Source organism: Orcinus orca, chromosome X, assembly GCF_937001465.1.
Source record: "Orcinus orca chromosome X, mOrcOrc1.1, whole genome shotgun sequence".
Lineage (NCBI taxonomy): Eukaryota > Metazoa > Chordata > Mammalia > Artiodactyla > Delphinidae > Orcinus > Orcinus orca.
Genome location: NC_064580.1, coordinates 128883994 through 128897627, shown reverse-complemented (window position 1 = coordinate 128897627; position 13634 = coordinate 128883994). Strand labels below are relative to the sequence as shown.

General features: G+C 40.6%; 1 pseudogene; it reads left to right on the top strand.

Moving 5' to 3' along the window:
- Window positions 1-2229: 2229 nt before the first annotated feature.
- LOC101279766 (40S ribosomal protein S4, X isoform-like) lies at window positions 2230-11216 on the top strand (annotated as a pseudogene).
- Window positions 11217-13634: the final 2418 nt, after the last annotated feature.

Genomic DNA, 13634 nt, shown 5'->3' with positions numbered 1-13634 from the left:
TGTTTTGTGGCCTAACACATGATCCGTCCTGGAGAATGTCCCATGTGTGATTGCGAAGAATGTGTATTCTGCTGCTGTTAAATGGAATGCTGTATATATGTCTGTAAGGTTCATTTAGTCTATAGTGTTTTTTAAATCTGCTGTTTCTTTATTGATTTTCTGACTGGATGATGTATCCACTGTTGAGAGTGGGTATTAAAGTTTTCTACAGGGACAATTAAACAGACCAAAGGAACTAGAGACACCAGTGACTGATTCAGATATATATGGGCATTTGCCATATAAAAGAGGGGGCATGACAGATCAGTAGAGATAAAGGGATTATTTGATAAGTTGAGCTGGAAGACAATGGTTGTCCATATAAAAAGATGAAATTTGATCACTACTTTATACCACAATGAAATAAACTACCTTACACAACAATTAACTCCAGATGGATTAAAATTTGATTATCAAAAGAAAAACATTAAACTTTTAGTTAAAACTAGAGATGAATATATTTCCACCTTGGAGTGGTGATCCAGTTATATAAACAATATCCACACTGGTAGATCACGAGAGGAAAACTAAGACGAAACTAGTTGCAAAGGTGTTGGAAAGGTGAAAAGGCAAACAAAGGACAATGAAGCAACCCAGAGATTAACAACTGTAGAAAGCCCCTTCCACCCCTATGGATGGAGGGGAAAAAAGGAAGAGATGATATCACCAGATCTCAGCAGCTGGGGTCACGCAGTAGGAGCTGGAATTGTAGAGTACAGACTATTCAGGTGGAGCAGAAACAGGCTTGCCTAATAGGAATTATAACTATGGAGGAGACATGGCCACTGCCAGAGATGCCACCCAAAGCAAAGAGAGAAGGGAGAAAATACCCTGGCTTCTCACTCCTCTTGCTTTTAGACGTCAGACCAGTTCCTCCCTTTGGCCAAACTCTAACTGGCAGCCAATGGACATGCGAGCCTGAAGGATGCCAGCCCCCGGTGTTTCAAACCAGAGCAGGGAGAGGGCAGAGAATGAATCTGAGAGCAAACGGGCAAATGGGCAGCACAGGTTTCCTAAATTAGTCACAAAAAGCACTAACTAAAAGAAGACAAATTTACAACATTAAAATACAGACTTTCGGCTCATTAAAAGTCACCTTAAAAAAAATGAAAAGACAAGCTACACTTTGGGAGAAGATATTTGGTAGTGCGTATGACTGACAAAAGATTGGTATATAAAGGACTGCAAATCAATAATAAGGAAAAAACTCCAAATAACTCAACAGGTAAATAGGCAGAAGACATGAACAGACATTTCATAAAAGAGGGATCACATATGGCCAATATCCACATGAGCAGATGCTCAACCTCATTAGCAATCAGGGAAATGAAAACCAAAACTACAGTGAGACGCCATTTTACACTCATTCAACTGGCAAAAATTAAAAAGTCTGGCAACTGCTGGAGAGGATGAGGGACATCGGAATATCTTACGCTTTTCTGATGCGAGTGAAAATTGGTACGACCACTTAGCCGAAACGATTTGGCCTAATATTGTGGAGTAGGGTGTTTGTGTCTCCTACAATGTAGCAGTCACTTCTAAGTACAGTAGGAGACCTGTATAAGAATGTTCACAGCAGCACTGCCCACAATAGCACAAAACAAGAACAACGCAAATGACAACAGGAGAATGAATAAACAAGTTATGGTATATTATTCAGTGGTGAAAGTGAATGAACTAAAATTTTAAACAATAACATGGAAAAATGTTAGTAACAATGTTGAGTGAAATTTCGAAAAGAAAATGACAATCTATTGCATACATATGATAAAATTACATATATATGTATGCATTTCGATTATAAATACAAAAATTCAGGATAGTGATTACCTCTTAATTATGGGAGAGACAGGGAATGGGATGGAAGATGAACATAAAGCCAGTGTCAGATAAGGGTAATGTCTTAGTTCTCAAGTTGGATATAAGGATCATAGGCAGTCTTTATATTAATTTAAATAATTAAAATGAATATATTAAGGCCGTGAAAAAACCAGTAGTGATAGTGCACTGTAAACCAAGGGTTATGATTAATCTAATTCTTTGTAACAGAGGTTCTAAAGAAAAGAAAAAGAATTGGTTAACAATTCCGGTTAAGCATAGCAGATTGAACAGATGAGTTTATTCTGCTCCCTCCAGAAACCTCACTCAGATTGAGTCTAAAGTGATGTTTTAAAGTATTATAAACTCACAATGGCAAAAAGAGCAAAAGAAAAGATCTGCGAGAGAAATGGCAATTTTCAGAAGCTGGAACGTGGACAGAGCAACAGTGGCTGGCTTAACCAGCTAGAGGAAGCCATCAGAGGGGAGAAGCAAGCTGATTTCCAGAGAACCCAGAGAGCCTTCAGAATTGGAGATGCCAGGCACCAAAGAAGGTAGGGTAGTGCATGGGGCTGAAAATACAAGGGTTTATTAAAAATCTTATAAGGGGCAGGTGCCCATTTCTATCCCAGCCAGTCAGGTAGCATACCTCCAGTCAGGAGACAAGAGGTTTATTCTCCGTGAAACTGTGAACGCCAGGCACTGTGAAGGATGGGAGGGCAACAGAGAGATTAGCAAACCTGCACGCTAAGTGACGTCTCCCTCTCCCCCAGCTCCCAGAACTCTGGAAGCTAAGGCCACCAGGTGACCAGCTTCCCACCTGCCTGCCAGCAACACATCCCCACACACAGATTCCAGCGGAAGCAGAAAAGGCAGATTTCAAACAAACATTAATATTAAGGGAGATACAGCAAGATGTTACAATAATTAAAGAAGGAGAGGAGGTTATGGGAAAGGAAAGAGGAAAAGGAAAAGCTATTGGTAACTTTAAAAATATGATAGTTGGAATTTAAAATTCAAGAGGAAATTTGAAAATAAAGTCAAGAAACTCTCCAAGAGATAGAGAGAGAAGAAAGAAAATATTCTAAAAATTAGGGTATCCATCTAAGAGGTCCAAAATTCAATGAATAGGAGTTCCAACAAAAGAGAACAGACTAAATAGAGGAGAGAAAAAATAATACAGTGAAATTTCTCAAAACTAAAGGACATGAGTCTTCATGAAAGATGTGAAGTTGAAAAGTCCCCACCAAGTACCTATCAAAATAAATGAAAAAAATACCCACATGAATATACAGCATCATAAGAGTTCAGAATACTATGCATAAGGAGGAGATCCTCAAAGCTTCAGAAAAGGAAAGGTGGTTCCAAAGATTGGTAATCAGAATGGTACATGACTGACTAGTTGCAGTATAGAAGACAGTAAAGGCATGCCTTAAATTTTTTCAGAGAAAATTGTTTCCAAGTTAGAATTCTATATCCAGCAAAGTATCAATCACACGTGAGGGAGAAATAAAGCTATTTGCAAACATATACAATCCCCCAAAATATGTAACTTCCATGCACACTTTCTCAGGAAGCTACCAGAGGATGCCCCCTCAAAATGAAGAATTAAAACATAAAAGAGGGTAACATGTGATCTAAGAAAATGGGCGAGAAAGAGGAAGGAGAAGAGAATCTCCAGGATGAGAGCTGTGCACTACGTCTAAAGAACAAGTCATTAGAAGAAGGCGACCCCCAAGAGTGAAAAACAAGGAAGCAAATCTGATGTGTGTGGCTGTATTACAAGGAATTTTACGTCTCTGATTAGAAAGCCTGGAAGAACACGGACTCATAGGTGCAGAGAAAATGAAAGCAAATCAACTAAAGGCAGCAAGTGTTGACTCCAGGAAAAATCAAAAGGTGTGTTGTAATGGGAGAGAAAGATATTGCTTGACTGTGAACGATATCTACATAGTCATGGTAATGTAAACACTGAACATGTATTCCACCAAAGATTATGATAGAACTATATTGGGAGCAGGGGGAAGAGGGAGTATAGGGGTGCCCACTAGTGTGAGAGAGACCACTCCTCATCTTAAAATACTTAGGCCTGATTAAATCATGTGTAAAATGGAAAATCAAGGAATATTAGTATAAGAATGTTATTTTGAATATAGGAGGTTAATACCAGTTTAAAAAGATGTGATTTGAACATGTTATCTCTGTAGAGTGATGTGCAGGAATGGGGAGGAGAGTGGGCCCTGCTGTTTTTCAAGATCAGTCCACTGATATGGAAAGTGCTACGATTTTAAATTGCATTTATATATTACTTTGATAAAAGATTTAAAAAAAACCTGAAAGTCGGGACTTCCCTGATGGTCCAGTGGTAAAGAATCCGCCTTGCAATGCAGAGGATGCAGGTTCAATCCCTGGTCAGGGAACTGAGATTGCCACATGTCGTGGGGCAACCAAGCCCGTGTGCCACAACTACTGAGGCCGTGCACCTCAACTAGAGAGAAGCCTGTGTGCCACAAAGAAAGATGCCTCAACGAAGATCCCGCTTGCCAAAAACTAAGACCTGATGCAGCCAAAAATAAACTAAATAAATAATAATCTTAAAAAAAACACAAAAACTGAAAGTCCTCTACCCCCAGAGGTCACCACTGTTAACTGTTGAGTATGTAGCCTTCCAGATGTTTTGCCCCATCTTACACCACGCACAAAAATCAACTCCAGATGATGGATCAAATGCTTAAATGTCAAAAGTAAAACTTAAAAACTTTTAGTGGACCATAGCGTTCTGACTTTGGGGTGGGGAAGAATTTCTTAACCAAGCCCCAAAATGCACTAAGAAAAGATCAATAAGTAGCAAATTCTCCTACTCAAAAGACACGATAAGGGACTTCCCTGGTGGTCCAGTGGTTAAGACTCCACACTCCCAATGCAGGGGACCCGAGTCCGATCCCTGGTCAGAGAACTAGATTCCGCATACCACAACTAAAGATCCCACGTGGCGCAATTAAGACCGGGTGTAGCCAAATAAATAAATAAATAAACAAATATTTTTTAAAAAGCAAAACACCATAATCAAAACGAAAGGACTAGTCTGAGATTGGGAGATTTTTGCCACATATATAAACAACAAAATATCCAAGGCAAGGAACTACAAATCATTAAAAAGTGGGTAAGAGCTGCAATGAAAACAGGCAGAGGACATGAGCAGGTATTTCACAGGAAAGGAAATATGTATAGTCTCTCTGTGTCTCTGTTTGTCTCTCTGTCTCTCTCTACTGTCTGTACACACACACACACACACACACACACAGAGAGAGAGAGAGAGACAGAAAGAGAGAGAGAGAGAGAGAGACCACGTCATTATTGATCAGGGAAATGCAAATCAAGAGAAGCTGAAGCCTTTCTCAAATGTCACCTCCTGCAGGAGGCCTTCCCTGGTCACCCTATTTAGGATTCTAGCCCCATATATTCCCTAATTTATATAGCACTTATCACCATCGAATACACTACTCTATGTGTTTATTTTGTTTATTTCCTGTTATCTTCATCCCACTAAAATGTCAACTACAGGAAGGCAGGGATTTTTATCTGGCACAATGCCAGGCACTTGGTGGACCCTTAATAAATATTTGTTGCCTGAGTGGATGAACGGATTTAATAAAATAAGAGCTCAAAGAGAACTTAATAAATAAAATAGGAGAAAATATTCAGAGGTCTATTGAGAATAAATTTTCTCAAAGCAAGAACTGAATCAGCAGGTCATAAAAGCATGCCACATATGAAGAAAAAATGGATACAGAATCATTAACTTGGAGGCATGTCTTGATTAAATTATTTAACTTGAAGTAGAGAGTTCTTCAGATAGTCACGCAGAAAAAGCAAATCACCAAAGGGAATAAAAACCAGACTTTCCTGTACTTCTCCATAGATACTATCAGTGCCAGAAGACAGTGGAGCGATGTTCTACAAAGTTCTGAGGGAAAGAAAGTATGACTCGAATATGTCACCCAGCCAATTTATTATTCAAGGATAAATGCTATTCACAGTCAGGAAAGACTCAGGGAATTGAGTATGCATTAGCCCTTCTTGAAAAACATACCCAATGAGAAAAATCTTGCCAACCAAGGGGTAGATGAGAATTCAGAAATAGATAGCTATGAGCATTAGCTCTCTATTTCTATTGAATCCATTAAAATATGAAACTAAGGCTAACTATAGAATCTCCACTAAATGACCAGAAGAGTCACAGCCTTGCAGAATAGAGTATATTATAACCATTTAAAAAGTGAAGCCAAAATAACCAACAAAAATTGGAAAGTGGGAGAACAAGAAAATGAGGTGGAAAGATTGAAAAGATGAGAACAAGTCTCATCTTCCATTGTGGAGAGTCAATTGCTAGTAGCTATGTAGATTTCAACAGCTAGTAGCTATGTAGATTTCAAACGCTAGTAGCTATGTAGATTTCAAAAGTGGGGGAGGAGAGGGGAGAGGCAGACAGGAAGGGCAGAAGATGGGAGAGGAGGAAAAGGAAACAATGTTTTCCAATCACCCTTCTGTCCCCCAGAGGAGCCTCTCTGGAGCTAATAAACCTTAGCGGGAAGGAAGATTTACATCAAGTTCAGCAGTACCTTTATTTTTACACTAGCTCCTTTTTTATACTTTAAATTCAAGTAAAACCAAATTTCACACTTTTTATTAAAAACAACAGTATGATCCCAGTATTATAAAATTCTTTCTAGACAATTTGCTGTCTTCTACCTGGACATGTGTATAAAGAGACGGTTGGGAAGCTATTCCCCAAATGGTAACCGTATTTCTTTCTTTTCTGGGTAATGAAATTGTTGGTGAATTACTTGTTTCTTCATTGTAATTCTTAAATTGCTTCAGTTTTGTAATATGCATTACCTACTTTATAAAAAAAAATAAAGTGATTATTCTCTTAAAACTATAAGAATGAAGAAGCGGGTTTCCCTGGTGGCGCAGTGGTTGAGAGTCCGCCTGCCGATGCGGGGGACACGGGTTCGTGCCCCGGTCCGGGAAGATCCCACATGCCGCGGAGCAGCTGGGCCCGTGAGCCATGGCCGCTGAGCCTGCGCGTCCGGAGCCTGTGCTCCGCAACGGGAGAGGCCACAAGAGTGAGAGGCCCGCGTACAAAAAAAAAAAAAAAATGCTACCCTGATACAAACTGAATATTGCCACCCTGATTCACTGTTCACTAATTACGGTGGAGGAGGACAATGGAATCCAGGAGCGATTAACACGAGTCTTAATTGAACTTTTGCTAAGTTGTGCAAAAGGGGCCACTTGTTTGCTGCAAGGCACCTGCAGTGGCACCATAGGCCTGCCTGCCCATGGTGGAGGGCTGGCAAGAGCCCTGCTTACCCAGTGAGGTGGTGGTAAAGCAGTTTATCCCTTATTTGCAGATGTGATGGATATTTTATAATAGAAATAGCAAACACATATAGTGCTTACTGTGTGCCAGGCACTATTTGGAATGCTTTACACATATATTCAATCCTCACAACACCACCAGGAAGTTGATCTATCCCCATTATACCGTCGTGGAAACGGAAGCACAGTGATAGTGAGTGACTGGCCCAAGACCCCAGAGCTTGGACGTGGCAGAGCTGGGATTCAAACCCAAGCAGCCTGGCTCTAGTATCAGAGCTCTTAACCATTACATTAATTACAAAATGCCATATTTTAATGATTCTGAGATGCACTTTTCTCATCTCTGAAATTGAGACGCATCTTACAAGCAATGGTATTTCATGGTTTAGCTGGCAACATATTCACTTTGTTAGGGGTATGCAAAATAACAGTGCTTCTTAAATTCAATGATACAGAGTATTAAACTGTCCAATTACCCATTCTCTTGAAATCATGGTGCCATGGCACGTCACACACATTAGTGCTTGGGGAAGATCTTCAGCACCAATAAGACCCAATATTGGGCTGAGTGGGGCAGTGGTGGCATGATCAGGGCTTGGTGGTCCACCTCCCGAGTTTCATTAATGCACCCTTCAGCAGCAGAGGGCAGCAAGACACCCAGTGACCAGGTAGGACAAAGGACATGGCCACAGCGGCCAGCAAGAACGCAGAGGGCAGCACAGAGACCCCCGTGTGGAGCTGGGATTCCCTCTCCCTGAAGATACATGGGAATCTCCCCATGCCAGATGCCATCTTGGATAGCACAAGTGTTTGGAGAAGAAAGTTGAAAAGACTGAGCATTTAGTTAGTTTGAAGTACCTAAAAAAACAATGACCTTAATCTGCAGAAGAGTTCATATCCTTTAATTACCAAGTCCACGATTTTTCTCTTCTACATCATGGGAACAGGAGTTTCAAAGTGAGATAAGAAGAATTATAGCAAGTTAGGAAGGCTGAACTTCTTTGCTTATCTGGGTAGGGTGAGTATAAATTGTTAATCTCACAACATTAATTATTTCTTTATTTGTATATTTAGTCGTTACAAAAAAACAAGATTTAAGACAGCCTAAATAGTGTTATGACTAAAGGATTTGGAGAGAAGTGCACTCAGAAAGCCAGGGATGCCCACAGTGGCGTGTACACTTGGGTCTCTCAAGGCCCCAGTGGCGCTCTCCCATCACTTGGCAACCAGCAGCTCTCCATCCCTTACTCTCCCAGACTCCTCTCCTCTCCACTCACCACTCACCACTCACAAGCTGCCCTTGCTGGGGCCCATTCCATGCCCCAGCACATGATTCTGCTTCCTCAAGCACAAGGCTGACAATGCCTAGCTCTGCCAGGAAGGTCATCATGCCCACTTCTGCTGGTACAGACTCAAATCTCATTGCTGTTTCCCCTTACCATGCCACACAGAATTTCCCTAAACACCAAGAAAACCAAAACCAAAGGAGAGACATGACAGGCAGCACTTATTCTAGGGAGAGCCTTCTGGTTCCCAGAAAGAGATTCCTTCCAGTATCCTCAAGTGGGAAGAGAGGGGACTCCGTGGAGTGGACATGACTGCTTTGGTCAGCCCATAACCCTTCCTCCGTCTTCTAAGAATACTGGGTTTCTCCTTTAGGAAACTACTCCTCCTCAATTAATATGGTTCATTGAGGGAGGGAGGAGGCTGTTAATCATAGCTCAGACTGGCCAATGAGGGTAATCCATCTCTCTAGCCAGAGGAATTGGTCTAGGGGTGAACACCTGACTGAGGCTGGGTCCGTGAGACTCTTCACAGAGAGGAAGTGCATGGTGGGTAAGGATCCCTCTCTCTGCTAGCACCAAAAACACTAAGAACCAACTAACTTCAGTCATTAGTGGCTGTCTACAGAAGGAATAAATTATCTACAGAATGGAGTCAATTTTTGAGAAAAAAACATCCCAAGACAAGGAAGGAGGGGCAAAGCCGTAGCAATTTTAAGCCCCTAAAGCCAGCTCAAGCCCTGAACTTCCCAGTCTAGTGAACCAATAAATGCCTTTTTGGCTCAAGCTAGTTTGAGGTGGGTTTCCATCACTTGTCACCTAAATTGTCCTGACAACTGCAACGCACATACATGGGAACCCAGAATTCTGTGGCTCTTCACTTAGACCACTAACATGGCCCAGCTACTCTGCATTGATTGCCCATAGCTACTGTCCCAAACTGATTTCCTCACCCTCTACTATTTACTTCTCTATTCATGGCTTCTACACTACTGTGGTTCATTCTCCCTGATAACTTCAGCCTCCCAAGAACTTGGCAGAGGTACGTCTCTTCTTATGGCTCCTCTGACCTCTGTTGACCTCATGGCCTTCCAGCTTCTGCTCCCACTGCTCACTACCTCATCCTTTAGAAGTTCCCAGCCACAAGTTCCTTAGAGGATCTGATGGGCCGGGCTCATCTTTTTGTGTTGGGCCACAGCACAGATCAGTACATAGCTACACTGCAAGCTCCTTGAGGGCACCTAAGTATATTTTGTCCAACTTTAGATGGTATTATAATTTTTATTATCAGTTTCGACATGTTCATTGCTAGTATACAGAAATACAATTGATTTTTATATGTTGATCTCGTATCCTGCAACATTGCTGAACTCATTAGTTCTAAGAGTTTTTTTTTTTTTCTATTTTTTTTTCTCTTTTTTTTTTTTTTTTCTAAGAGTTTTTGACATAGATTCCCTGGGATTTCTGCATAGACAATCATGCCATCTGCAGATAGGGACACTTTTATTTCACAAGGCCAAAATTGCTAGAACTGGAAAAAACAAATACAGAAATCCACAATTATAGTTGGAGACATCAACAACCCTCTGTCAGTAATTGATATATCACACAGGCAGAAAGTCAGTAGGGATGTAGATGACCTGAACAGCGCTATCAATCGACTTAATGTAATTGACATTTATAGAATACTCCACGCAGCTCTTTCAGTACCTAGCGCAGCCATGGCTCATAGTTCCAAGAAGCATCTGACCCGTCTATGAGCCTTAAACTATCAAGCTGAACATTTTGTCTTAAAAACAAAGGAGTTTTAAATTATACAATTAATACATGGCTCCTTGTCCATCTACCAATCCCCACAACATGAGAGAATGTTCCCCCCTCATCGTTTTCCTAAGTAACAGACTTAAGTATGCTCCAGTAGGAAGTAAAGAAGATCTGCGTGAAGCAGCTCATTAAGGCTGATGGTAAGGTCTGAACTGATATAACCTACCCTGCTGGTTTTATGGATGTCACCAGCATTGACAAGACCAATCTATGACACCAAGTGTTGCTTTGCTGTTCATCATATTATGCCCAAAGAGGCCACATGCAAATTGTGCAAAGGGAGAAAGATCTTTGTGGGCACAAAAGGAATCACTTCTCCAGTGACCAGTGATCCTCAAATTATTGGGCTTCCCTGGTGGCGCAGTGGTTGAGAGTCCGCCTGCCGATGCAGGGGACACGGGTTCGTGCCCCGGTCCGGGAAGATCCCACATGCCACGGAGCGGCTGGGCCCGTGAGCCATGGCCGCTGAGCCTGCGCGTCCGGAGCCTGGGCTCCGCAACGGGAGAGGCCACAACAGTGAGAGGCCCGCGTACCACAAAAAAAAAAAAAAAAAAATTATCTGCTACCCTAATCCCCTCAGCAAGGTGAATGACACCGCTCAAATTGATTTGGATACTGTGTATGGTGGTGACCAGAGGTGCTAACCTGAAAAGAGTAGGTATGATCACCAACGGAGAGACATCCTGGCTGTTTTGATATAGTTCATATGCAAGATGCCAAAGGCAACAGCTTTGCCACCTAGATCTCCAACATTTTCATTACTGGCAAAGGCAACAAACCATGGATTTCTCTTCCCTGAGGAAAAGGTGTCTACCTCACTATTGCTGAAGAGACCAGAGACTGGCTGCCAGACAGAGGAGTAGGTAAAATGATCTATAGCAGGTAACAGAATTTGAAAAGGTTTTTTAAACTTACATCTAATACAGCATGAAAATATAATAAAATAATCCATTCAACAACCACAGAATACACAAGCTCACATGGAACATTCACCAATATAGACCACATTGTGGGTCATAAAATACACCTTACAATTTTAAAAGAGTAGAAATCATATACATATTCATATATCACAATGGAATTAAATTAGAAATCAAAACAGAAAGATAGCTAGAAAATCGTCAAATTAATTAAACAACCTACTTACAAACAACACCATGGGTCAAAGAAGAAGGGTCAAATAAATCTAAAAATATTGCTAACTAAATGATACAACTTATCAAAATCTGTGAGATGCAGCAAAAGCAATGCTTAGAGGGAAATTTATAGCATGAAATGCACATATTAAAAAAGAAGAAAGATCTAATATCAATAATCTAATCTTCCACTTTAGGAAACTACAAAAAGAAGAGCAATTTAAGCCTAAAGGAAGTATAATAAAAGAAATAATAAAAATTGGACCAGAAATCAATGAAACTGAAAACAGTAAAAACAGTATAGAAAATCAATGAAATCAAAAGCTGATTCTTTGAAAGATCAGTAAAAGTGATAAAACTCTATCCAGTCAAACCAAGAAAAAAAAAGAGAAGAAAAAAATTGCTAATATCAGAAATGAAAGAAGAGCCATCACTACTGATCCCATGGACTACAGGGTAATAAACGAATACTATGAACAATGTTATGCTCACAAATTTGATAACTTAGATGAAATGGATCAATTCCTTAAGATACAAACTACCAAACTTGCACAAGGAGAAATAGATAATATGAAGAGGTCTATATCTATTTTAAAATTGAATCAATGTTGTAAATCTTCCAAAACAGAAAACATGAGGCCCAGATGGTATAACTGGTGAATTGTACCAAACATTTAAGGAAGAAACTATGCCAATACTCTACAATCCCTTCCAGAAACTGGAAGCAGAGCAAACACTGCCTAACTCATTCTATGAGGCCAGCATTACACCAATACCAAAACCAGACAAAGGCGTTACAAGAAAGGAAAATTACAGATCAATATCTCTCATGAACAGTAATGCAAAAATCCTCAACAGAATATTAGCAAATCAAATCCAACAATGTATGAAAAAATTATACACCATAGCCAAGCAGGATTTATTCCAGCTATGCAAGGCTGATTCAATATTCAAAATCAACTAGTGTAATCCACCATATTAACAAGCTAAAGAACAGAAATCATACAATCATATAAATTAATGTAGAGGGCTTCCCTGGTGGCGCAGTGGTTGAGAGTCCGCCTGCCAATGCAGGGTACACGGGTTCGTGCCCCGGGTCCGGGAGGATCCTGCATGCCGCGGAGCAGCTGGTCCCGTGAGCCATGGCCGCTGAGCCTGCGCATCCGGACCCTGTGCTCCGTGGCGGGAGAGGCCACAACAGTGAGAGGCCCGCATACCGCAAAAAAAAAAAAATTAATGTAGAAAAAGCATTTGACGAAATCCAATATCCATTCATGATTTAAAAAAAGAACTCAGCTAACTAGGACTAAAGGATCTGTTTCAATTCTTCATTTTTTCCTTTAAGTATTTGGATCATATCTTGTCTTCTTTTATCACTAGTTATTTTTTACTAAGTGAAAAATATTGTTTATTAAGAAAATTTAAGATACCATGATATTGTGAAACTCTGGTTAATGATGTATTCCACTATAGTTTTGTTTCTGGCAGACAACTAGGCTAGGAGCAGATTAGCTTAATCCAGTTCGGGACTGAGATGATTTTAAACTGAAATTCTGTCCTTTTTAGGATTAATCTAGTCTTGGTTAGCCCTTACTCTTAGGATGTAGCCCTTCAGGATCCCAACTCAAGACCTGGGGGTTGAGAAGGTGTCACCAAGGCTCCTCTTTAGTGGGTCCTGAATCTGCACAACTTCTCACCCTCCAGGGAAAAATCATAGCCAAATGCCAGGCTCAGTTCTCTGCGCTTCCCTTCTTTTTCAGATCCTGGCCCTGTAAATTCTCCCTGCCTTTAGCTCTCTGATTATCTTAATACTTTTCTAGCTTTTCTAGTTGTTCTCAGCTGGAGAATTGAATTGAGACAACCGAGTCTGCTGTCTCTGAAGGCAAAATTTTATTTCTACATTTTAGAATATATTGACTTTTTATTTGTGGGCCAACATATGTTCAATTTTTGTGAATGTGCAGTGGTACTTACAAGCTGCATTACATAGTACAGAACATGATATATATCAATAAGATACTGTGATTGTATTATTGTTCCCAACCATTTGCTGCTACCCATGTAAAAAGACTACGCAATTCCTGCCCGGTGCCACATGACTTGCAGTGCCATCCTGTGGATGGAGTATAACTCCTCATCTCAGTGACAT